At 40.3% G+C, this 27026-nt stretch overlaps 1 long non-coding RNA gene across 3 annotated transcripts in view; it reads left to right on the top strand.

The window, feature by feature from the left end:
* Positions 1 to 1745: 1745 nt before the first annotated feature.
* Positions 1746 to 27026, top strand: part of LOC149310492 (uncharacterized) — a 262852-nt gene continuing 237571 nt past the window's right edge. For all 3 annotated transcript variants that reach the window (XR_016281673.1, XR_016281672.1, XR_016281674.1), the window contains exons 1-2: positions 1746 to 1929; positions 17337 to 17416. This is a non-coding gene — a long non-coding RNA (uncharacterized LOC149310492). The remainder of the gene's footprint in view (positions 1930 to 17336; positions 17417 to 27026) is intronic.

The following is a 27026-nucleotide window of genomic DNA, read 5'->3' as shown; positions in this document are numbered from 1 at the left end:
GAGTCTCTGGCCTGATTCAGGGCAAACAGGGATTCTTTTTACTTTGCAGAATCACCCTGGAGTGCAGATTGTACGTGTGTTTCGCCTGTTTGGTCCCATACATAATATTAATAAGTCAGTGTGAGAATGGAGTGGGGACATTTCTTTTGTCAGGGATGATGGGAGTTGTAGCTCTTCACCTCTGGCTCTAACTCATCACCTTGTTATGCAGCGGAGCTGACCAGCTTTGATCAGTGGTTAGTGCTTTTCTCCAAAGCAGCAGAGTTTCAGAGAATAGGCTGAAGACCCTGACAAACTCTCCAAGCCTTCTCACTCTTCTTCCTGAGAAGTCTTCACACTTCTCCAGGATCCTGCTGGCTCTTGTATCTTCACTCAAGACACCAGACAACTCAGTAGTCTTGTACAAAAGATCTACTTTATTCTACTAGATACATAAACTATATGCCCTACAAATTACAATCTCTCCAATACTCCCAAAACACTCCAACTACCTACAAAATACATTGGCAAACATAGCAATTATTATAGCCATTGTTAAACACCACTCACTAGTCAGTTTCCACCCAGTGGGCGTGTACATTCATTTTGATTGGTTCTCATAGTTCCACCCATACTTAAGAATTTCATCATCTCACCTTGTACACTTAATGAATCTCAGGTGTTTCCAATTAATCATTCTACAATTCTGTCCTTGACATTCAGGACTTCTAAATTGCATTAGCTTTTTCACCTGTGTGGCTTCTTAATTGCTTTTTGCTTAGTCACTGTGACTCTCACATACATGTTTTATTTCTTCTACTGTATATCCCATGTTGCATTTTCCTTAACATCTTTTCCTCCGTGGAGATACTCTCCTGGGTCTCAAGCAGTGAGAGTACTTTCCCCAGTACCCGCTACTTCATCTTTTTCAGTAGAGTTGCCAGGAGTTGATCCTGGGACTTTCTGCATGCCACACATGTTGTTGGTGCCATACTCCTTCAGCTAGTCTCCAATTTATGGTGACCCTATCATAGAGTTCTCTTGGCAAGATTTATTCAAAGGATCTTTGCTATTGCTATTCTTTTGGGTCTAATCTGCACTGCAGAAATAATGCATTTGACACTGCTTTGATTGCCATGGCTCAATGGTATGGAATTCTGAGAATTGTAGTTTGTTGTGGCACCAGAGTTCTCTGACAGAGAAGGCACAAGGCAACAAATCCCAGAATTCCATAGTTACTGACAGAGTAGGGAGTAGTGGTTAGGACGAACTAGTGGCCTATCTCAATGCAAATCAACTGTACAGTACATTCATATATTTTCACCTCATGTTAATCAGCAATATTTTCAGTTTTATTTAAGATGTACTCCTACTACTGCATTTGGGTTTCTTTCGCATAAGCAATAAGGGAATTGTTTTCTCCATTGAAGAGCCTAGTAAAGATTTCACAGAAGTCACCCAAAGTCCTGGTAGTGATTTCAGTGTGGGAAAGATTGATCCTCAGAGTTCCCATGAGGGAAAAATATTTCTCAGGCCTTTTTTCCACAAAGGTCTCGACAAGTTCACCAGAAAAGAGCTTTTTTTTTCTTTTTTTTTGCTATTTTTCTCTGTTTGTTTATCAGTTGCCATCCAACACTTTCTTTCCCTTTTTTTAAAAAAAGTTGGGCCCTGTTTTAATCTCTGTTTATAATTTTCCTCGCCACCACTTTCTTATGAAAATGTATTTCTCCCCCCCCCTTTTTTTTTTTTTTTAAGAGACAGTAAAACCATAAGTGGCTATGAAGTGTGGGAAAATACTATCCCTTCATTTCTTCCTCCTCCTTCGTTCCTTTTGGGCACAGGACTGACATGAGACCAAGGGTGGTTATTATTCCCAGGACAAGCTGCCTGTTTACACTTTTATTGTGACCTGCATCAGTGTCAGAGGAAATCACAGGAAGGAAATGGAAGGTAGGGAGATGGCAAATAACTTTCTATTAAGCTTTCTATTAAGGTATTGTTTGGTATTGTATAGGTTGACCACATTTCTAAAGACACTAGATTTCTGTGGCTCTGAGACAGGATATCAGGTCGGTCATGTTTCCCCCACCTTTGCAACACTACCTTGGAAAGAGCTGCATCTGTCAGGCTTCTCTCTTCCTCAGAGGTCTTACAGGAGCAAAGACTTTGTCTTAGAGGGAGTATGGTTGCTCTAAACAGTTGTGCTAGACAGTGTTTGCTCTAGGCAATGATTATTATCTGTCTGCAGCATGCTGAGCTAGACTTCAGAAACTGTCCTGGTATTTATTGAAACAATAGGGAGAGGTAAATAAGCCTCTTTTTCACTATCTTAATGCTATTGTTATTATATATCCCACTCTTTCTTTGAGATGGTTGCCTATTTGGATAGCTTGCAGGGTCAGATCTGCCTAATTTCAGTAGTAGGATGCATTGGGAGCCTCCAGACTCCACTCTGTTGTTTGTTTTCTTGGACTTGGGGAACTAATTAGGAAAGAGTGAGCTAAATACATTTGCAGAACAAAAGCGTGATATCTTGGGGAAAGACCATACCTAGTGGTATAGCACATGCTTTGTGTTTCTGTAGATGTGAGAACCTGGGAGATAATAGGTTATAAGAAAGGGCCCCCACCTAAAATCCCAGGGAGCTACTACCAGTTAGAAGAGCTGGACTCTAGTGATCAGTGGTCTGAGCAACAGTCTGTCTGATTTTTGGTGCAAAATATCCCTGTTTTTCCGGGAAGGTAAATCAGTACAGTTCCTATTTTTACCGAGTGCAGGTCTAAGAACTAATAATTATCCAGAGCTTGCAGTAAGTCTGTGACTTTAGCTGGCATTTGATCAATACTTATAAGATCTAATAACTGACAGATACATCCTCTTAGTTACAATAAAATGATGTTTGCTTCTAGCGAAGGTTGAGATCACAACAGCATATGCATTGTACAAAGAGGCAGGAAGGTTTCCAGGAAGAATCTAGAATATGTATAAGGAATGAAATTATATTTTTCCCCTATAGGCATGAATGCCACACCTTGTCCATTGTTATTTGATGAGAGAAAATGGTACAAGATTTTGACAGACTGTTTAGTCTTCTCTTGAATCTCAGAAATTACAGTTGCTTTTGACAAAGAAAAGCTTGTGTGTGACTAACATTTATAGAGAACATATTGCAAGCTATATACATATATAAGAACACACTACAATACTTTGTAAATATGTTGTATTTTACAACATATTGTAAATATGTTGTTTTTGTTCTTATTAAGTTGGGAAAAATTACATGGACATAATCCAATAAAAGTTTTTAAGAGCTGTTAGTTTATTATCATACTGTATATGTGTTCATGGTTTGAGTATTGGACTGTGACCCTGGAGATCAGGATTTGATTTCCTCCTCAGCCATGGAATCCTACTTGGTGACTTTAGTTGAGTCACACACTCAGCCCCAGCAAGCCCCATGATAGGTTCGCCTTAGGGTCACCATAACTCTGAAACGACTTGAAGGCACACAGCAGCAACAACAAATTATTTACTAAATCTGAAGCGCTGCATTTTCACGAGTGTAAGGGAGCAGAGTTTTCTTATTTGAAAACACACATTTTAAGGAGTACAGAATACTGAAGTTTCCTTTTGGGAGGAATCATATTCCATGCTTTTTCTGGCTGTCCCGCAGCTGTTTTGGCTCTGCTTCCTATAATGCAAGTAGCCAATTTTTCTGTGGCAAAGTCATCGTAATGGCACAAAAAGGCCCTATTCCTGTTTTTGTGAATACATGATCTATGTAAATGAGAGAAGTACAGCCTATTTGTTCTTTCTTTTGAGAAAAGGAAGAGGGCATATGTCATAGGATCTAGGATCCGTGCTAATTACAGTGGTATTTCTGGCCATTGGCTATCGGTCCTCAGAAAGTTACAAGTAATGAAAGAAACTGTAGTAGGCAATGGACACAAATCAGGTGTCTGTCTCTGGGAAACTGTATGTCCACCACATCAGGTAGCTTAAGAAGCACTAATCACAGGCACGGTACACACTGGCCTTTTGTACTGGCGCCGATCCTACGGTTAGGGACCATGTGGCAACCACATGGTCCCTAACCCTAGTGCGGTGCGGCGGCATAACAATGGGGCCCGTTTGGGGGCTGCGCCATCCCTGTAGAGGAAACTAGGCCGCCGGCAGGCCACCATTTCTTGGTGGTCTGTTCCAGGCCTAACCTATGTTAGTCCTGTTCCTTTGTTACTTCACCTCTCTATGAGAGGTGAACCGATCTTTACACTTCAAGTATCAATGTGAGCCTGGATGGAAGAGGGGATATTCTATGTCCCCTCAGCTACAACCTGCATTAAAAAACAAACAGGACAACTAAAATACTCAAATTCTCACAGTTTTCACTGATGTTAATAATAAAAAAAAAACCCAATTAAGCTTTGTAGCACATTGCTGTAGTTACAGAGAAAGACTTGCCTTCTGTACATTTCTGAACCAGTGTGGTATAATGTTTTGAGTGCTAGGCTGGGACTCTAGGACACCAGGGTTCAAATCTTTGCTCAGCCATGGAAACACTAAATGACCTTCGGCAAATCACACTGTTTTTGATAAATTAGATGAGAGTATAAATGGCGGCCATGCATAAATATTTAGACTGAAATCCTATTGAACGCTGGTGGAGTATAAAGCCTGAGACCCAATATAGTGTATTGGTCTGATTGTTGGATTAGGACTCTGGAGACCAGATTTTGAATCCTGCTTAGCCATGGAAACCCACTGGGTGATCCTGTGCAAGTCATTCTTTCTCAGCCTCAGAGGAAGGTAAAGACAAATCCTCTCTGAACAAATCTTGTAAGGAAAACAACTTGATAGGCTTGCCTTAGGGTTGCCATAAATCAGAAATGACTTGAAGGTACACAACAATAACAAACAACATAATGTTCATCCTTGCTTTAAACTGGCCCCCTCCCTGCTTGCTTTTCATCAGCAAGCCAAAATGTTTTTATTCAGGCAGGTTTCCAATATATAGTTGCCTCTCCTTTTTTGTGCAGGATCCGTTTCGGATTCCCTTGCAAAAATGGAATTTTATAATTAAAAAAGATTATAGAGAAGCAAAAAGATGGAGGTTAGACACCAGAATACTGTACTTAATAATAAAGAAATAGTGAACAAAATAGAGGAAGAATGGCAGATTATATGGGATATTAATGATAGAGAGATTTCTCAAGCTTTATTATGGGATACTATGAAAGCGGTGGCAAAAGGGATTTGTATTAGGGAAACATGCAAGGTAAGGAGACAAAAGGTAGAGAGGAAAATTAAACTGGAAACGGAAATTGAAAAATTAAATAATGATTATATAAAGAATAGAAGTAAAATATATATATATAAAATTACAAGCAAAAAGAAAGGAATGAGAGAAGATAGAGATAGATCAGATCCAGAAAAATTTGATATATTTACGGAGGGAGTTTTTTGAATATAGTAACAAAAATTCAAAAATGTTAGCAAGATTAACACAAAAGAAGAAAGAGAAAAATTTGATATGGGTTATAAAGGATAAAACAGGGAAAAATGTATGTTGATGAAAGAAAAGATAAGGATATTTGAAGAATACTATAAAGATCTATATACAGCAGGGGATAGTTCAATGGATAAAATTGAGGAATATATAGAGAAATATTGGAGAATAAAAATAGAGGAAGAGGATAAAGAAATAATGGAACAACCGGTTTCAAAAAAAGAAATAGAAGTGATAGATAAGTTAAAAGGAGGTAAATCACCAGGAATGGATGGATTGGGGCCAGAATATTATAAAACTTTTTAAAAGGTTTGAATACCTAAATTAGAAGTATTATACAATAAAATTTTAAATGGAGAAAGGATCCCACCATCATGGGACCATTCAATGATAATATTGATTCCAAAACCGGATAAAGATTTGTCAGACCCAGGCTCATATAGACCTATATCCCTTATAAATCAGGACGCTAAAATATTAACAGCCATAATGGCAAAAAGAATGAATATGTTTATATATAAATATATTCAAAATGATCAATGTGGATTTGTACAAGGAAAACAAATGTCAAATTTAATAGGAAGAGTATTGAATAAAATAAATATAATAGAAAAAATCAGAAAGCAGGAATAATGGCATTAGATATTTGTAAAGCTTTTGATTGTGTGGAATGGCCAGCATTAAAAATAACGTTAAAGAAATTAGGTATGGGAGAAAAGTTTAGAGGATTGATAGACCAGTTATATTTAAATAATACAGCAGTAGTAACAATAAATGATGGAATAACAGAACAAATTTCAATTTCTAGAGGTACAAGGCAAGGATGCCCTCGTTCCCCGGTTTTATTTGCAATAATTATTGAAATATTAGCAAATATTATTAGGGAGGATGAAAATTTGGAAGGAATTGGGATGAGAAAACTGAATAAGATAAGTTTATTTACAGATGACACCTTATTAACAATTAGAGACCCCTTGGAAAAAATGAATAATGTGAAAAACCATTTAAAGGAGTTTGGAGAAATGACAGGATTACGAGTTAATTGGAATAAATCAGAGCTAATGTTGTTTAATTATTCAAAAACGGAAGAACAGAAATTTTTAAAGGATGAAAAGATAGATGTAAAGGTAAAAGATAAATATCTAGGAATAAAAATTACAAAAAATTTACAAAAATTAGAGGATCAGAATTATAAAAAATTAAGAATAGAAATTAAAAAGAAATTAGAAGAATATAAAAATGTCAAACTATCATGGTTCGGTAGAATTGCATTAATAAAAATGAAAATTCTGCCTAAGATCAACCTTTTGTTCAGGATGTTGCCAACACAAATATCAGATGTTGAAATTAAAAATTGGCAAGTATTAGTGAATAATTATTGTAACGGGAATAAAAAAGTAAGGATTAATAAAAGATATTGGTATAAACCCCAAAAAGAAAGAGGTTTGGGTCTCCCAAATTTAAAACTGTACTGTAATGCAAACCAAATAAGAAATATTATAGATGGAATTATAGAGAAAGGGGAATTAGATTGGTTAGAGATGGAAACAACAGGAATAGAGGAAAAATTGGAAAATATATATTTTAAAGAATTTACTATGAAAGAAATGAAGGAAATAGAAAACCCCCTTTTAAAGAATATACTAGAAATTTGGGGAAAAAATAAAGAAAAATTAATGCCAGCCACCTCACCATTAACACCAGTTATAATGCTAAAAAAATTCCAATAAATTTAAAGGAAGAATTAGGGAAATTGGTAAAAGGTCAAGAAATATATAGGATAAAAGAATGGATGAAGATAATGAGGGAGAAAGGGAAAATAAAGGAGAAATTGCAAGGATCAAAATTAACTTGGTATAATTGTATTCAATTGGAACAATGGACAAAAAATTATTAGAAAAATATTGGAGAGATTAAAGAATATACAAAATTTGAACATTTGATCAGGCAAAGAGAAAGTATAGAGGCAAAGGAAACTTTGAAAGGGGTCACAAGTGAAATATATAAATTATTATTAAAATATAATGAGAAAGAAGATTATCTTAGGGCAACATGGGAGGAGGACTTAGCACAAAAAATAAACATCCACGAATGGGGGGAAATTTGGAATCAATGCCATTTAAAATTTTATTCTATACGAATAAAGGAGAATTATTATAAAATAATTTGGAAATGGTATTTAACGCCTGTAAGGTTAAGTTATATAAATAAGAATTATTCAAGGTTATGTTGGAGAGGGTGTCAAGAGATAGGCACTTATATGCATATGTGGTGGGGTTGTAGAACTGTAAGGAAATTTTGGCAAATCGTATTTGAAGAGATAAAAGAAATAACAAAAACTGATTTAGAATTTTGTCCCAAGATAGCTTTATTATCTTTATATGATAAAACTAACTGCACCCAAGTTATAAAGGATTTAATTACAAATATATTAACAGCGGCGAGATTAATGATAGCAAAAAAGTGGAAAGACCAGGGAGATTTACAAATACAAGATTGGTATAGAGAGATATGGCAAATAGCAATTAATGATAAGTTAACTAGTGGAATTAAGTTTAGAAGAGGAATAATCAAGAGAAATGATTTCAAAGCAATATGGAAAACATTTGTACAAAAGGTTTTAGTGAAAGAAGGAGGTGTCTTACCACCAGAGGAAGAGTTACAATTCTGGAGGTAGAGTAATAAGAAGATATTAGGCTCTGGTGATGGGGAGCACTTGGGGGAAGGGGGAAACGGGGGGAGGGGGGAACTATGAAAAGTATATGATGAAAAGAAATATGAACTAGATTTAGAAGAATGGAATATAAAGAGATATATTATATGTATGGGGGATATTATGTAAAAGTTTTTATATATTATTGTAAGGCGAATTAACCAATATTTTCTTTTATCAGTTTATTATAATAACATTTATTAATTTCATTCTACCAATAAATATTTAAAAACAGGAAAAAAATGGAATTTCACTTATATTCAAACCCCATTGGCTTGAATACAGGTGCATGGCTGCGGGAGCACGCGAACACACACCTCGGACATGCGCCCCATTGTTTCCCCATCCGTTTGCCGCTCACACATAAGCGAGAGATGCGATTTCCAAAACTGCGAGAATGGAGGGAGGACTGTATAATCATGGGATGGCATTTATATGGGGTGTTTGTTATATAGGGTGGGTACTGCAGTTTTAAAGTATGTAATCTTATACTGTTTTTGTTACACGGCTATACACAGCTTTCAGCACACGCTGGGAGCCGCTCTGGAAAAGCTTCTTTGGTGCCCCAGAAGGAACAATGGGGTGTATGCCCGCGGTGTGCACCCCGCAGCGCGCTGGGTGTGAGCCGCAGGCGCGAGCCCCATTGTTTCCAATGGGGCTTGAGCTTATGCGGAACTTCCCTTACACGGTGGGGTCCGGAATGGATCCCCTACATAAGGGAAGGTCCAACTGTACAAGAATAATTTCCCATTTCCTTGGCAATATAAATACAGTAATGTGATACCATACCCACCAAATGTAATGCTTTGGCAGGAACAGTTTCAATTAATCCTCTGCTGTCCCACTTTTCATGCTGTTTTTAAAATGTTCCAATTTCTCTCTTCTTCTCCCACTTTCCTCCTTTCAATTGTTGCAAATTGAGTTCAGTGAGCAAAATAAATTTGCACTCTTATTAACTCAGCAGTAGGAGAGGAGAGGAACTCTGGTGCTCTTGTTTTCATCTGTGAGATGTTGGAGTTTATGCAACACTTGAAGGAGTGCTCTCCCTATATATGCCTGTCCAAGGATTGAGATCTGCTGGATCTGTTCCTCTGTTTTTTACTAGTAGAGTCAATATGATAGGAGAGGAAACGATCTTCTCACTTGTGGCCCCCACCTGGATGGGAGACTTCCAACAAATAACAGGTGCTTTAGGCCAGTGAAGGCGAACCTTTTTGGGTCGCCGTGCCGGGGGCGGAGTTTCCACCCTGGGGGTGGGGCCGAGTGCCAGATGTGGGGCTTCCACCCTCTGGGGGCGGGGCCTCTGGAGCGGGGCTTTCCCCCACGCCCTTTCCTGGCTTCTAGCTGTCTTTGAGAGACAGCTAGAAGTCGGGGGGATTGGGAGAGGGTGACAGGCGCGCGCCTGCCCCTCCTCCGCTTCCCTTGGCCTCCAGCTACCTCTCAGAGACAGCTCGGGACCAGGAAGGGCCTGTGGGGGGGGGGAGGAGGAGGCCCGTGGCCCCTGCTCCTCTGAGGGGCTTCGTCAGACCTGAGGTATCCTCCGAAGGACACCTCAGGCCTAGAAAAGCCCTGTGGGGAGGAGGAGGCCCGCGGACACGTCAGGTCTTGCAAAGCCCGAGGGGAGGAGGAGGAGGCGTCCGCCCACCCTCTCCTCCTTGGCCTCCCTTTCCTTGGAGTGCATGGGCTCCAAGGGACCCGTTCGCTCTGAGGAAAGAGAAGCTGAGGAGAAGGGGACTGGGCATGCATCCCAGGCCCCTTCTCCTCGGCCTCCCTTTCCTCAGAGCGAACAGGTTCCAAGGCACCCTTTCGCTCCGAGGAAAGGGAAGCCGAAGAGAAGGGGACTGGGCACGTGTCCCAGGCCCTTCCCTTCGGCCCCTTCCTTTGGCTGAATGGGCTCCAAGGGGCCCGTTTGGCTGAAGGGAAGAAAAGCCGAAGGGAAGGGCTTGGGCACCCGTCCCAGGCCCTTCCCTTTGGCCCCATCCTTCAGCCGAACGGGCTCCAAGGGGCCCGTTCGGCCAAAGGGAAGGAAAGCCGAAGGGAAGGGCTTGGGCACCCATCCCAGGCCCTTCCCTTCGGCCCCTTCCTGTGGCCAAATGGGCCCCTTGGAGCCCGTTCGGCCAAAGGAAGGGGCTGAAGGGAAGGGCCTGGGACGGATACCCAGGCCCTTCCCTTCGGGTTCCTTGCAGCCCCATATCTCTCTCTTCGGAGGGAGGTCTGGGGCTGGAAGGGCCGCGAACGAGCCTAGGACCTGGCACGTGCCTCTGGCTCCTTCCTTTCAGTGCCATTTTCTGCCTTCCCGTTGTCCAGCGGGAGGTCCAAAAATGGTGGGGAGAAGGAGGAACGGGCATGCGCGTGCCTGTTTTTCCTTCCCCCGGTCCCCGTGCCCGGCGAAACGGCCCAGAGTGCCACTTTTGGCACACGTGCCATAGGTTCGCCATCACGGCTATAGGCTATATTTCAGAGGAAGGAACTGGCAAAACCACATCTGAATATTCCTTGCCAAAAAAAAAAAAACCCCTATGAAATTTATGAGGTTGCCATAAGTTGACAGACGACTTGAAGGCACATACAGTGGAAGGTCTAGATCTGAGCATAAGGTGAAGGAAAAGCAAAGAGAAGTGCCTGCGGGCAGGGAACCGTCTGACTAAAATGTTGTATGTACAGCGCTGTGTAAATTTACAGTGCTTTATAAATAAAGGTTAATAATAATAATAATAAGTGACAGTGGAGAGCTTAGCCCAGAATGAAGAAATCTGGACGAGCTGTTGAAACATATTAAAGCAGGTGGGATACATTAAGGACTTCTACTTAATATTTTAACTTGCCATTTTTGCTTAATTTATATGTACAGTACTCTGTAGTGCCATAAAATCCTTTTGGAACAAGCCTTTTTCAGGAGTCAGAATCAATAGGCCATGGAGTTGCTTTCTAAAGGATTCATTCAGATAAAAAGGAACATGCAGAGGAGACAGTTAGAGGATGTCCTGTAACATTTGCTATTAGAAAGTTAAAGAAGAGATTTAAAATTGCAGACCTGTACCCATTTACCTGAGAGTGAGTGCCAATGAATTTAGTGGGACCTACGTCGGAGTAGAAATGTATAGTATTGCACAATGTGAACAGTCATTGTGGGTCTAGTGCATCAATGCAGTTATCACAGCTTCCTGTATTTTAACTGTTGCTTGGTAACTTTTCAAAGATGGATATGAAATTTGTCCCCCTGACATGCTGAGACATGTTCCTTACTTGTGACCTAATAAAGGCTGGTCAAGGAAGTGGTGGTAGACCACATTCATGTAGGTATTGCTATTTATGTATAGTTAAGCCACATACAGAGAGCCTGTCTAAAATTATACATTATTACAATTAGTGGTAGAATATTTATTTATTTATTTATTTATTTATTTATTTATTTATTTATTTCAGGCTGAGACCTGGATAGAGTTTTTAGTTTTAAGCACAAATAATAATAGTGCCAAATGACAAATTGCTTGCAAAAACATGCATTTATACCTATTTGGGGAAATAGTTTTAGCAATGAGGTATCTGTTACACTTTGAACCTTTATGAAGATGTGGAATATTTAAAGCAGGTATGGGCAACCTCTAGGGACATATGAGAGCCTTGCCTTAAGTTTACACAGTTCCCAACCAAGGTTTTTTTTGCACACAGTTAGTTCTGGCAAGAGTAGTCTCTTCCTTATAGATAGCCTGCATGATAGGAAGCAAGGAAGAAAGAGAGACAGAGAAAAGAGTTGACCCACAATTTTAAGCAACGGTCTTGCCCACCAATGATTTCAGAACAGCCCATCCCCTCCCTAACGGATTACCTGCAAGGAAATATGATCCTCATCAGAAAAAAAAACCCATACTGGCCTGTCCATTTTGTACAGTGCTCTGTTCAGCTCTGTGCCAGGGTTCTTGATATAAGTATGGGTTTTTTATATACGTAAGATATAGGACTTCTCCCAGGCTAATGTAACTGGGACAGGGATTCTAGAGGATGAGCTGCAGTGAAGGGGGAAATGCATACAATTGGCTCTCCTAATCCACAGATTCAAGCATCCACAGTTTGAATAATAATAATAATAATAATAATAATAATAATAATAATAATAATAATAATATACATATAAATTACAAAAGCACACCTTGATTTTGCCATTTTATATAAGGGACACCATTTTATTATTCATTATATTTAATGAGATTTGAACATTCACATATTTTGGTATCCAGGGAGGGTCCTGGAACCAAACCCCAGCGGATATCAAAGGCCCACTGTAGTTGATACACAGTTATCAGAATGCTTGACATCTCCTCTGCAAACAGGAAAGGGACAGCGGTCAATGTCTGTGTGCTTCACACTTGCATCATGGTATATTATAGCCCTTTGCTTCTTTGGTCTCGAAACATTTGCTGTATCTGGAGCGTGTAGTACTTATGCTTATATTTGTGGCTGTGATGTCTAGTGGAGGTATTGGTCATGCTAGTTTGGTATGATTTGATATTATCGCCTTATTCATTGGTTTTTTTATTTTTTATTATTTTTTATTATTGTTATTGGAGGATTTTATTTCATTGTATATTAAAACCTAGGAATGACCCCACTGCAGAAGCCTGGCTACTTTACACTTGTAAAACCAGTTAACGCTAGTAAGGGAGCGAGGAAGGCATATTGAGGCACCAGGATAATACCTTTTGTTTTAAGAGGGAGACAATGGAGGGTTGGCTACCAGATTTGTTTTTTATGGAGGGTTAGAAACCAGAAGTTATTATCAGTTCATACACAACTCTTAGCTTAGCATTACCACTAGTCAAAGTGAGCGATGACATTAATTGTATATTGTCATCATTAGTTTACTTTTTTATAGTGGTGGTAATTTTTAGCCCGAGGTTAATGAGTTTCCTATAAGACTGTCTTTCTTTCTGTGTATTCTGTGCTAGGTACAGTGCGCCGTTGGTATCTGCGTGTGATCCATTCCAGATCCCTCCACGGATAGTAATAAACGCAGGACCCTAAGTCCTCTTCTTCTCAGTGGGAACACACTGTTGCTTGTGCCATCGCATGCACACATGTCCATTCAAAAAGCCGGCGCTTGCCATCCGCAGAAACTCAAACTGCAGATGGCAAGCCCATGCTTGGCGCGAGAACAATGTATCTGTCTTGGAAGCACTGACCTCTCTCTGCTCTCTCTTCCATCCATCCTTTAGTTTGAGCCAAAACCATTATGTCTACCAGAAGTTTGTAGGTTCTTTGGCATTGTTTTCCTTTGCCTCATCATTTAGATCTTTTGTGGCATGTCCCTAAGTTTTACCCTCGACTTATCCAAGGGTTATATCAAAATCCACAATTTTGCCCCCAAAACCTGCCCTCAACTTATACACGAGGTCGACTTATAGTCGAGTATATACGGTATATGTAACTTGCACTATTTATCTGATTTTGCTGGTTACAGGGAATTGCAGATTATTGGAGATTATGTAACTACTGAAATTCTTGCCTAGTAGTTCTTCTTTCTAGGCTTTCATTGACAGTGGCCACTGACTTATTACCAAAAAGCTGAAATATATAACTATAAAAAAGATTGTCTGTTTGGCATTCTGTGACATAACTCAAGACATTGTACTAGGCACCTTAACTTTTATCAGAGTGGTTTGGTTGTTGTCTAAATTGCAGTTCCAGTTTCCAGTCAAAATTCCAAACAGAAGCAAAATGCCCAGAAGTGAACAAAAGAAGGGGGGGAAGGAGGGGGGAGGGCTGCCATATCTTATTGGGAAATGAAAGGAGTAGAGAATAGGGAACAGTTATCTGAGGCAAGAAAAAAGGCAGAAAAAGAAATTAGGTTTCATAAGGTTGCTGAAATGTTTTCCTAAGGTTGCTGAGATGTTGAAAATGGTGCGGAATTGTGGGAGAGCTCTGAGATGCTACTGGTGAGATTCCTGAGATAAAAACTTGGTGGTGGTGATGGGGAAGGTACCAGGTATGAAGGTGAGCAGGTCTAGGTACACTTCAGTTAACTCATAAAATAAAAGGGCCAAGATTAGTATAAAATTGCATATGTTAACATGTATATCTACATGAGCTCACCTAAATGATTAATTTAAACAGAAATGTAGTACATCTCACTATTTTGGTGAACACTGTACCCAGGCCACCAGTGGAGGTGCTCCATGCCTGCCTCACTTTTAATGGCCAACCATGATCACTACTCTCCTCCCTTATATATTTATTTCATTTTTGTGCCACCTTTCTTTCACAAAGGGACCCAAGGCGGTTCACAGATAGAAACATTTATAAAACTTTATAATAGAAGATTTAAAACAATTAAAAACATAGCAATAAAAACACTCCTATGTAGCAGACCTCTTAAAGGTCTTTATCTTTAAATCAGACTTGGATAGACTGATAACTCCTAAACCTCGGTATGGCAGTTTCACTTCATTCCATTAACACAACGTTCCAACTCCTGGTGGCTGTTACGCCATAGTCTCCACCAGTTTTTGGGAGGGAGGTAACCAAACAAGAAGAAAGGCTTTCTCTTTTCTGCCCACCATCCCTACTTGTCCCCTAACTCTCCTCCACCTATCGAGGCTTCCCTCATGGGCCAACAGTGGCCTCTAAGGTTCCAATACAGGTGTAGGCAACCTGCGGCCCGTGGGCCGGATGCGGCCCGGCAAGGCCTTGGGACCGGCCCCCGCCCAGTCCTGCTGCTGATTGCCGCCGGAGCCTTTGGCCTCTCGCGTGAGGGCATGGGACCTTTGGCCTATCAGGAGGAGGCAGGCAAGGGGGGCAATTGTCTATAGAAGCTTCCAAAACATGCATTTATATTAACATTTTTTTAAAATCAGCAATGTCCTCCATTTATTTTTTAAAAAAAATGTCCTCCATTTGAAAATTTTGTCCTACATTGGTCCCGGTTTATTTATTTAATTAAATTTTTTTTTTAAAATATTTAATTATTTAATTTTTGGCTTCGGCCCCCCAGTTGTCTGAGGGACAGCAACCCGGCCCCCGGCTCAAAAAGCTTGCCTACCCCTGTTCCAATACAATGGGCTGGGGTCCAAAAGGACAAACAGAGGTCAGCATCACGCAGGGCTGTGTTGGCCTGAGGATACTTGCCTAGGAACCCCTCTACCACTATCACTCAGCCCTTCTAATCCTAGCTTCCAGTCTGAGACCTACTGCCTCGCTTGACCAAAGCCGCCAACCAACTGTCCCTTGTCCACCGGACCTCTTCTGTCCTTGCCCTTCATGCGTCCACCTTTTCCCTGCCTCCGCTTCTGCATCCTCCCTCCTTAGCCTCCTCACCCTCATGTTTTATGCCCTTTTCCCCCAGCCCTGCCTTCAGCTCCTCCTTCTTGCCCCCTGATTCACAGCTTCTCTCGCTGGCTTCCCCAGAGTCTGCCAGTCCACCAGGTTCTATCTAGTCTTCCTCTACAGCTGATGCCAAGGGACAACCCAATCCACCAGTGATCCCTTCACACTAGACTGCATTTACAGTTTAACTGTCATGGTTCCATACTATGGAATTCTGGAATTTGCAGTTTTGTGAGATATTTAGCCTACTTTTTCAGAGACCTCTGGTACCACAACAAACTCAAAATCCCAGGATTCCATAGGACGGCACCATGACAGTTAGAGCAGTGTCAAACTGCATTAATTCTGCAGTGTGGAAGCAGCCACAGCATACTTTTACATAAAGGATTATCCTCTGAGGCCAGATATAGGAATGCCTTCTCTAACATAGGACATGTAGGCAATGTACCTGTGGTAACCATTGCTAATAAATTTTCAGTCAGGCCCTTGCAATCATAAAGGAAATAGAAAATCAAAAAAATCAAAATGAAAGTAGACTGTGTTCAGAAGCTGATTTCTGCTGCCAGTGCTTATATGGAATTATAGAATATACACACCTTTCTTATATAACAGGGGTGGGCAAAGCACAGCTTTCCGGATGTTATTGTGTTACAACAACTCCCAGCATCCCTGACTGTGCTGACTAAACCTGCTGGGAGTTGAAGGTTACACACAGTTAGAGAGTTGTATATTTCCCAGCCCTTCCATAAAATCAGTCCATTTTGTTATGCTCACCTGTTTGTAATTGTTGTTTGAATGTTTTTTTTTAAATTTTGATAAATCAGATGAGTGTATAAGTGGTGGCTATGTATAAATATAGATCCTATTTAATGCCAGTGGAATGTAAAGCCTTAGAGCCAACATGGTGTAGTGGTCTGAGTCTTGGACTAGGACTTTGGAGATCAGGGTTTTAATCCCTGCTCAGCTGTGAAGTAACCTTGACAAATCGATCTCTCTCAGCCTCAAAGGAAGGCAATGACAAACCCTTTTAAATCAAATTTTGCCTGAAAATCCCATTATAGGTTAGCCTTACAGTTGCTATAAGTCAGAAACAGCTTGAGGGCATACAACACCCACATGGAATATAAAGCCAGGCAAATGGCCAGTCAGTACCTATTGGGTTTGGAAACAACTTGAGGGCATGCAACACCGCAAGCTGCACAGGTACAGCTATACCTAGTATCATGCGATAACCATCCATTGTGCAACAACCTCCTGGATACCTTCTTGCACAATGTCAAATAAAGTACTTATGGTAGCCGTACCCTCAGTTACCCTAGTGTATGTCTGTTCCAGTCATTACTGAGCAGTGTCAGTAATTCCTGACTCTGAAAAAGAGTAAGAAACAGAATGGGGAATCACACCTTTGAATATACATCATTCTTCGCAGGGTGCAGTTGCTTCCTTCAGATGGAGCAGAAGGGGCAACAGGATGTCTTCATTTAATCTATGCAGAAAAAGCATTTCCCTCCTACAGTGTGGGAATACAATGGCTCTTTCCTGGAAGAAATTGACTTACAGAGGTCCTGAGAAATTGACTAGTCATACTCTGAAATATTTAGAGAATGTGAGAAGAGGAAGTGGTGGTTGGTGAGTCAGCATGAGTAATCTGGTTACAGTGAGCATGAAGGCTAAGTTGTGTGTGTATTTTTTTCTCCCCTCTTAATCATTTTATGATTTTTTTTTTAATGGAGGGAAATAAGTGAGATTATGCCTTTGCAGCTAGCACTTCTTTGAAACCCATCTTTAAACAAATTGTTTTCCATTTATATGCCACAGTTTTTAATCCTGTGGACATCTCCTTTCAAACAAGATGAAAGAAGGAAGGAAGGAAAGAAAGAAAGAAAAGCTGCTGAATGGTAAGTGTATTCCTTCTATTTTTGTCCTCTTTTTGTAGATTGCACTGTTTATATATTTGCTGATTTCTTAAGTTTTACTGACTCTGCTTAGCAGTCAGAGGAATGGTTCAGAGTTCCCTAGAATATGCAGGATGATATTCTATTAAGAAAAATCTTGATAATCTTGTTAATGTCTCACCTTTTAAAGTGGTCAGTGTTGGTTTTGAGCTTTTATTAAGCTGAGAATGGCTACCAGACAAATCAGGTATGTTGCAGACAGATTGAACACTCAGAGGTCAAATCATGCAGAGAACTGCTGGTTTCCTTCTCCTGGGACTAAGTGCTGGGATTGGTACACATTCAACTATAGTTACTGCATGTACTTGGTTCTAAAGGGGTTCCTTTTTAAATAGCAACAACCAACAAAGCAAACCTCCAAAACCTATTTGCATAGCCCACTTTAAAGCACTTTACCACCAATCCAGAGGTCCCCTGTTAAACAGACAGTGCAGAGGTGGCAATCCTGGTTCAGTAATTTTCCTATTATTTCATTATATGCAAGAAGGTGATTTGAGTAGTTTGCTGCTGTGCTCTTGGATTGACTCTCCATGACACTTTGTTAAAACTTAACACTTGAATGATTTAGCATTCAATTCTAACAGTCTGAAGCAGTGGGTATCAGGCTGCTGAATCCAATGACATTGTTCTACAGGTTTGTTTTACACTGAATGCATGCTAATGTACTGCCAAGTAGGGTTGAGCATTTAACTTGAGAAAAAACAGTTTAGGAGAATGACCTTTTGAACTATAATATTCAGAATCCTCCAACCAACATGACCCTTAGCAATGTTAGCTGGGGGGGTGGGGGGTGGGCAGAGATCTGAGAGTTGCAGTCCCCAGAAAGCAATTTAAAGCTCTGGTGGCAGATGGGTATATGTAGAATGTATGTTGGTAACTGAAATGTCAGATATCACTTTATTAGAATACCAAAACCTCTCAGCCATTTAATTATGCTAATTATACAAGCAAATTAATTAATAAAAGCCAACTAAATGGATTGCTTAAACTTCAGTCTCAATTGCACACAAGAACACTACAGTGCAACCAGCTGAACTGCATTGAGGCAGTGGTTTCTGGTTGCTGCAACATTCAGGATGGAATCATGAGCAGAGTAACCAGATATCCAAATTGCAAAGGAGGACAAGGCACCATACAATGTAGAATATTCAAGAAAAATGGAGGACCTGACCAAACAAAAGATAAAAACACTCATCTAAATATAAATTAATGTTTCTCAGTCATGCTCCAAATGGAGGACCTTTTTAAATTCCTCCTTTCTGGTCACCCTGAACATCGGTGTTGCTTTGCAGTGCAATCTCTGATCCCATTGACAGTTTTCGTGATGTGTCCCTGTTTGGAGATGCTTGTAGTTCCTGCAGATGGCCAATAAGAGAAGCTTTGCTACACCTGGGTGTGTCCATGACTGCTGCAGATGTAGAGCGGCAGGAAGCAACCCTCATTATTGCACTTCATAACATGTAGAATTATAATGAACTTTTAAAAAAAGGTAAAATAGGATCTGCATAATGGGGTTCTTAGCATAATGGAATATTTTACAAGATTTGAGTAGTGCTGCTGACCAATTGACAATATTATGGCTAAATCAGAGGCCCATGTGACCATGGTCCAAAACACACTGAAGAAATAATCCAGTTTGAGATTACTTTAACTGCCCTGGCTCTAGGGAATTTTGAGAATTGTAGTTTATTGTGGCACCAGAGCTCTCTGACAGAGAAAGGTAAATGTCTCCCGAAACTACAGTTCCTAGAATTACTTAGTATTGAGTCAGGGCAGTTAAAATGGTCTCAAAATTGGTTATTTCTACAGTGTGTTTTGGACCCATGTTGTCTGTGCATCAGTTACTGTGAGGTTTGAAGTTCACCTCCAGTGTGGAGACACACCCATTATCCCTCCTTGATTTCATAATGAATCACCTCTCGTTCCCCTCATGCAGTTTCTAAAATAAGTTTTTTTTCAGGGGGTGGACCACTCTCTTCTTCCCCAATTTCCATTAATCAGACCTCCAAGAATTCAACACAGGCTTTGTTCTGAAAATTTATGCATTTGTTTCCTTTGTTAGTAAGTAGGTGTTGGAACATTCTATTTGTTAATAGAATTCCTATAGTAATTCTGTTCAACAACATTCTGACTTGTGATTCCCAAAATCCTTCTGACTGATCCCAACCTTCCTAAGCTACTGTTTTACCACACTTTTACTTTGAGCACATAGTTCCAGGCAGAGCATGGAAACTTTACTTTTTTGGACTATCGTTCCTATACTGGCTGGAGCAATTCTTGGATCTGTATTTTTTAAAAAAATCCCTTTTTTAGAAAAGGAAAATTTCCCAACTCTCACTGTATGGACTTTATCACACTACCAAAGAAGACCAGAGCATAGTGATATGGTCTTGTCAATATTACGCAATAACGTTAAGATTTTCATGCGATGTCTCACGACATCGCAGTTATCACATGATTATGCCTTGAATAAAGAGGCATTCCCATGAATAAAAAGCAGTGCTAAAATGCCTCTATTCACTGGATAATTGTGTGATAACCGTGATGTCATGTGACATGTGAAAATCTTAGCGTTATTGTGCAATATTGATGGGAGCATATTGCTATGCTCCCATGTTTTTTGGAAGTGTGGTAGTCCTATGTGTGGGGACTGAACAGCTGCTCCTGATTTCCACCTGCTGGAGCCTATGCTCAGGAAATCATACATATCTACAGTTTGCTAGATCACGCTATTTCAGTATGTTATTAGTAGGATATTGCAGACTTTTTGAATGACTCACTGGGCAAGAGAGTTGGTTTGCAGCAGTCTGTGGATGGCTATTAGATAAGAGGGACAAAGTACTTTCTTGAGGAGTTTTTTGATGTGATCCGCTTGTAAATCAGTGACCCAGGAATAATTTTGTGACTCTACAGCCTCAATGTCTACAGAGAGTATTAAAAAAACACCAGCACTGTCATTGTAAGCAGAATTTGAAAGGTGTTAGTTAATAAGCTGTTACTCCTCATCGCTTCGTACTCCCCCCTCTCTTCTGTTGGAATTTCCTTGTGTTTTCAAATGGTGGTAGAATACAGTAAATGAAACTGGGTCCGTAGTATGAACAGTCATAAGATGAGGTTTTTTTTCTCGGTCATGTGAATATTGGTGAACTCTTGACGACCTAAATAGAGGAAGACTGTTATGCAGTTGCCTATCTGTAGTCACTGTAGTGTGTCGGCTTTCTGATTTAAAACAAGTAAGTGACATGCTCTTTAAAATTACCTTATTGGTGATAGGAAGAGATTAAATCTGCCTTTGTCAAACAGAAAATGCGTCCCCTGATTGTTCTGACTGATAGTTTTTGGAAACACTGCAGTATAACAGGAAACTACAGTAGGTGTTATAGTGACCCAATGTATGCTAGAATGTAGGTTCTGCCAGATTTCTTTAAAAAGGGGGAGCACTTTAAAACAGAATGAAATGATTTACATCAAGGCAACTTGGTGAAAAAAAACTTTAAATTTAATTTCCTGGTGGGCTAGCCATCCATGGGTTGGAGCTCCCATGGACCTCCCTGCCCTATGTTAGCCAATGTTGGTGCATGTCCATGGTCACTGACCATTGACTAATACGGGCTTGAGATCCCATGTTTTTTCCCATTTGCTGGGGGAGGTGGCAAAACCAAATCCCTGTGGATGGGAAGAGCCCATTGTACTACATATAATAGTATAAGTATCCCCCTTTCCGGTGCCCTCCAGGTGTACAGTATTGGGAATGCTGTCTAGGGATGATCGTCATTGTAGCCATGCATATCTGGAGGGCAGCAGGCAGAGGAAGGCTATCCTGAATTTGCTTTCCTGAAATTAACTGAATAAACTGAATATACAGGACGAGACAATACATTTCCTTTATTTCTACTCCTCTGATGTACTCAACACCCAGTATATGGCCAGAAGTCACACATTCACTTAGAAGATGTATTTTCCTGGAGTGCGATTTGTGTTTTATTTAAATGTCATGACAGGACATTTTAGCAGTAAAAGAACAAGTAGCTTTATTGAAGAGAGTGGCAAGAAGTCCTAGTTTTTGAGACATTAAAAATGCAAAATTATCTATAGAACTGAGTGAATTTGAAACACTCAACTGAGAATGAACATCATATTTTGAAACTGAAAAATGATAAATCTCCACTCAGAATGGCCCTTTGAGAGTGATGATGTCACAAAATACAAATACTTGATATGACTATACCCTCACAAAATACTATCACTCACACAAAAGGTTTGTTTTTAGTGCCTAACATCAGAAATTCTCAAATAGTGAGCTTGCAAATCAACTTTTTTGATTAAATTTATACCCTGCTTTTCCTCTGAAGAGCTCTAAGCATTTTATATAAGTTTCCTATGTAAACTCATGCATTTTGGAATACCAAAAACAGTTTAGAATTGCAAGTTCCTGAACAAACTCCTTAATACTTAAAAAAAAACATTAAAAAAAATCCATCCAAAGGCACACTTTCTCATTCTCAGAGGAAGGTGAACACAACCCCCTTCTGAACAAATCTTGCCCAAAAAAGCCCGAGATAGGCTTGCTTTAGGGTTGCCATAAATTGAAAATGGCTTGGAGCCACACAACAAAGCCATTCTGTGAGCCTTTTTGGCTGAAGTGTGGGATATAAATACAGTGGACCCTTGTATCCGCTGGGGGTTGATTCCAGGACCCCACCCACCGGAAACCAAAATCCGTGGATGCTCAAGTCCCGTTAAATATAGTGGTGTAGTGAAATGGTGTCCCTTATATAAAAGAGCAAAATCAGGTTTGCTTTAATTTATATATTTTAGTAATATTTTCAAAATTGAATCTGTGGATTAAGAATCCATGGACCTGGCAAAATAAATACATTGCTCAGCTAAAGACACTTTGTCAGCAAATTGTTGGCATCAGATATGTCTGGGTTTGCTAAAATAATTTATTCCTGAGTTAGAAACTTTTGTCTATTTATACTGAGCATGCAATCTGCTGTAAATAAACAAAGAAGGTCATGTTTTTAAAAAACAGGGATTGATTTATGGCAAGAAGGCTGTATCCACATTTTTGTCCTCTCCCTATGTCTTTCTTTTCTTGTCTTAAGTGGTCACCATCCAGTCTCACATGGCTGGACTTGCTAGCACTCCCATTTCATTGCCTATGAGGGGAATTAAAACAGCAGCAGGGTTTGGTCCATCGGGCTTTCTGCAGTTGCAGCTGCTGGGTTGCCTCTGTTGGGCAGATAAGTGAGCAGGCAGCATGACAGCCACAGTGTTGATACAGGTATCCTAACAGCAGGACTGCTATGAGCATATGGACCATTCAGCAGGATGCACATCTGCTGCAATTTTAATTTCCCACATTGCAGTTCCATGCATTAATATGGCATTGCCTTGTGGGAGTCTGAAACTGACATGAGTGAATAACACCACATGAGACCCATACTTCTTGTTTTAGCACCAATATTTTAAAATATAGACCAAATTAAGGGGGCGTTAATATGGCATTGCATTGTGGGAGTATGAAACTGGCAGTTTGGTGTTCTGGTCAGAATACAAGGTTGGCTGGTTTAAACCAGGCTGGCTTAAACCTTGGTTTAAACCAAATGACATTTTCTAAAACACACACACATACACACCACCTCTGTTTAAAAATTTTTTAAAAAAAAAAGTTTGGCTATTATTACAATTTTCCAACCTTCTTACTGCAGTAACAATTACTTTTTGAACTTAAACATTTTGACCTTAATAGCTTATTAGCAGTTGTTCATTGATAGACCACTATCCAGTGGCAGTTCCTTCTTTTTTAATCAATTTTTTCCAGAAAAAAAATACTTCAGTTAACATAAGTTCAACCAAAACTCGCTTTAAAAGAGCACTTAAAAAAAAGAGAAGTTATTTAAGCTAGTGGTCATAACATCTGAACTCCATTTTGCTACTTAATTTTATGATTTAGTCCTATATTGCTGTAGTCCTATGCAAAAAAATTTTTTTTAGTTTAAACAAACAAACAAAATCCAACCTTGTGTTTGTTTGGTTTTTGTTTTAAATCTGTTTTCCCCCAAACCTTTCAGAATATCATACATTTCTCCCAGGTTAGAGATGTGAACTGTTCACACTGCCACCACAGCAGAGGAGGACAAGCCCTTGCTTTCATGTTGCCAAATGCGTGAAAATATTGAATGTGTGCCACTCAATTCATATTCAAATAGGGCTAGATCCTATTTGAAAGCATACTCTTTGGCAATGTGGGCAGCAAAGAAATTATTTTTTGCTACCAGCATTGCATCTGCAAGGAGCCGGTCAGCAGAGCTGTTCCTAGTGGTCAAGGGTCTTTTACACACTCACCCTCAAGTAGAAAATGCAGACCACTCAGTGGCTCGCTGTGAAGAATTTGCTCAGCATTTTGCAGATAAAATCACTCAGATTCGGTCCAAATTGGATGCTACAATTAATACAATGTCAGTGGATGTTACCTTGGCTCCTACCGGTCCAGTGTTAATGGATACTTTTCAACTTGTGCAGCCTGATGATGTGGACAGAATCCTTGGAAAGATAAGAGCCACCAGATGTGTCTTGGACCCTTGTTCTTCTTGGCTTATTAAACAGGCCAGAGGGGGACTGACTGAGTGGGTAAAGGAAGTAATCGATGCCTCCCTACAACAAGGCAGAATTCCATCCAGCCTAAAGGAGGCTGTTGTGAGGCCTCTGTTAAAAAAAGTCATCATTGGATCCCACAATAATGAATAACTATCGGCCAGTGTCTAACCTACCATTTCTGGGCAAGGTTCTGGAACATGTGGTGGCTTCCCAACTCCAGGGGTTTCTGGATGAAACGGATTATCTAGATCCATTTCAATCTGGTTTCAGACCTGGCTATGGAACAGAGACAGCCTTGATCGCCTTGGTGGATGACCTACGCAGGGAACTGGACAGAGGGAGTGTGTCCCTGTTGGTTCTTCTGGACCTCACAGCAGCTTTTTATACCATCGATCATGGTATCCTTCTAGACCGCCTCTCTGGGATGGGGCTTGGAGGTACTGTTCTACAGTGGCTCCATTCCTTCCTGGAGGGGCGAACTCAGAAGGTGGTACTGGGGGACTCCTGTTCGACCCCTTGGTCATTGACATGTGGGGTCCCTCAAGGTTCTGTGTTGTCCCCTATGCTGTTTAACATATACACTGGGAGAGGTTGTCCGGAATTTTGGGGTGCGATGTCATCAATATGTAGATGACACTCAACTCTACTACTCCTTCCCACCTCAATCCAAGGAAGCAGTCCTGGTTCTAAACCAGTGCCTGTCTTCAGTAATGGACTGGATGCGAGCAAACAAGTTGAAACTTAATCCAGACAAGACAGAGGCGCTCCTGGTCAGTCGGAAGGCAGATCAGGGAATAGGGATCCAGCCTGTGTTAGATGGGGTCACACTCCCCCTGAAGACACAGGTTTGCAGTTTGGGGGTAATCTTGGACTCGGCTTTAAACTTGGAGGCCCAAGTCTCTGCTGTGACCAGGAGTGCTTTCGCACATTTAAAACTTGTGCGCCAACTGCGCCCATTCCTTGAGAAGCCAGGTCTGGCCACAGTGGTACATGCCTTGGTTACATCCCGTTTGGACTACTGTAATGGGCTCTACATAGGATTGCCTTGGAAAAGTGTTCGGAAAATTCAACTGGTTCAAAGAGCTGCTGCCAGGCTGTTAACAGGCGCCGATTACAGAGCCCATACAACTCCCCTGTTGAAACAGCTTCATTGGCTGCCAGTTCGTTCCCAGGCACAATTCAAGGTACTGGTTATATCCTACAAAGCCCTACATGGCTCAGGTCCACATTATTTGGCAGACCGTTTCTCCTGGTATGAACCTGCCCGGACTCTGAGATCCTCTGGAGAAGCCCTTCTCTCCATCCCAACACCTTCACAAACACGTTTGGTGGGGACACGAGAGAGGGCCTTCTCAGCGGCTGCCCCTAGACTCTGGAACTCCCTGCCCAGGGAGATAGGAACGGCTCCCTCCTTGATGCCTTTCCGACGGCAGGTGTAGACCTACCTGTTCAAACAGGCATTTAAGGAATCACTATAAGAACAGGCAGGAATGTTGGACTAGTTTAATCATTCTGTTTAATGCATGTCATTTATCTATTTATTTTTAAAATGTTTTAATTGTACTTTTTGTTTGTTTGTTTTTTAATTGCTGTGAAGCCGCTCTGAGTCCCAGTCCTGGGAAAAGAGCGGGATATAAATAAATAAATAAATAAATAAAATATTTCTTGTTCCTGATGTAATATTCAGTATCAAAAGTCCCTGAAAGTCTAGGACATTCAAAGAATACTGAGACTTGGATTGAAATAGAAACTTAGAAATCTGTAATTTATGGCTGCTCTGTACTGGCCTTATTAAAACAGGACCTTGTCATGAAATAATATTTCACACCCACTAATAATTTCTCAGTTTATCTGCCTGCTTCTGTGGGTGCATCCTATTTTGTTTTTATTCACATGCTTTAAGAAAATATATACTCTTTAGGTTTCCACAGGGAGGATGTTCTTAAATTTCACAATCTCTGATATTTATGCTGAGATCATGCAATATAGGCTCTTTCTGGAGGGAGCCCTTTCCATTACTGTCAGATTGCCCAGGAGATATGAAAGCTGGATGGCTTGCAACTGTTAATGACTAAAAAGACTTATTTTTTAAAAAAGAAAAAAATGTTTTGATTTGCTTGTGACACTGCATGTAATGTTTTCACCTTCACTTGTATATGTTTTCCTTGTCAAGCTGCAGTTCTCATCTTAACAGCACAGTGAAAAATTTGGGTAAATGTTTTGGCAGCTAAGTTTTCTTCCTGGCACTCAGAGCTGTACTATGGCAGGCAGAATGTTTTCACCATTGTTCCATCTAACATAAAAGAATGTAATTGAACATAGCACATTAACACTGTAACCTGTGGTTTTATTATTCTTTGTTCAGCCTGGCTTATCACTTTGCCATCTGGTTTGCTGAAGCCAGATTGCTCCTCCCACACTGAAGTGGTGGTACAGTTTGACAATCTGTGATTTCAGCGTGTGTGGGTATATGTGTGTTTCACATATATATGAACATTCCACTCTGACTTGATAGCATGGAAAATTGACGATGATTTGGCCGTTTTAGTGATTGGTAGTAATATTGTTGTTGTTTTACGGACTGCATTTTTAGATAATTTTGTATTGTATTGTGGTTTTTATTCTTTGCTGTATTCTCGCCTCAATTCGCAGGGAGAGGCGGGAAAAACAAACAAAATTATTATTATTATTATTATTATTATTTTCCAAACCTGGGCGAATGTTAAGTTTGTTAAGCTATGTTTTTATACAGGCTTTCAGGATAGATAATTTTGGTGGGGAATCTTAAAAGAGTTCAGTGCATAGATTTGGAAGAGACCACAAGGGTCTTCCAGTTCAACCCCCTGCAATCTGCTATACTGAGTTAAGGAGGTCTGTTCAGCCTCCAATTGGGGCACAAGGAGGATGACATTTCCACCCCCCTCTTGCCAGTGAACAAGGCTGTGCCAAG

This window comes from Sceloporus occidentalis, unplaced genomic scaffold, assembly GCF_023333645.1.
Source record: "Sceloporus occidentalis isolate IW3139 unplaced genomic scaffold, rSceOcc1.0.p SCAF_6, whole genome shotgun sequence".
NCBI classification, from domain to species: Eukaryota; Metazoa; Chordata; class Lepidosauria; order Squamata; family Phrynosomatidae; genus Sceloporus; species Sceloporus occidentalis.
This window is presented reverse-complemented; position numbering and strand designations above follow the sequence as displayed.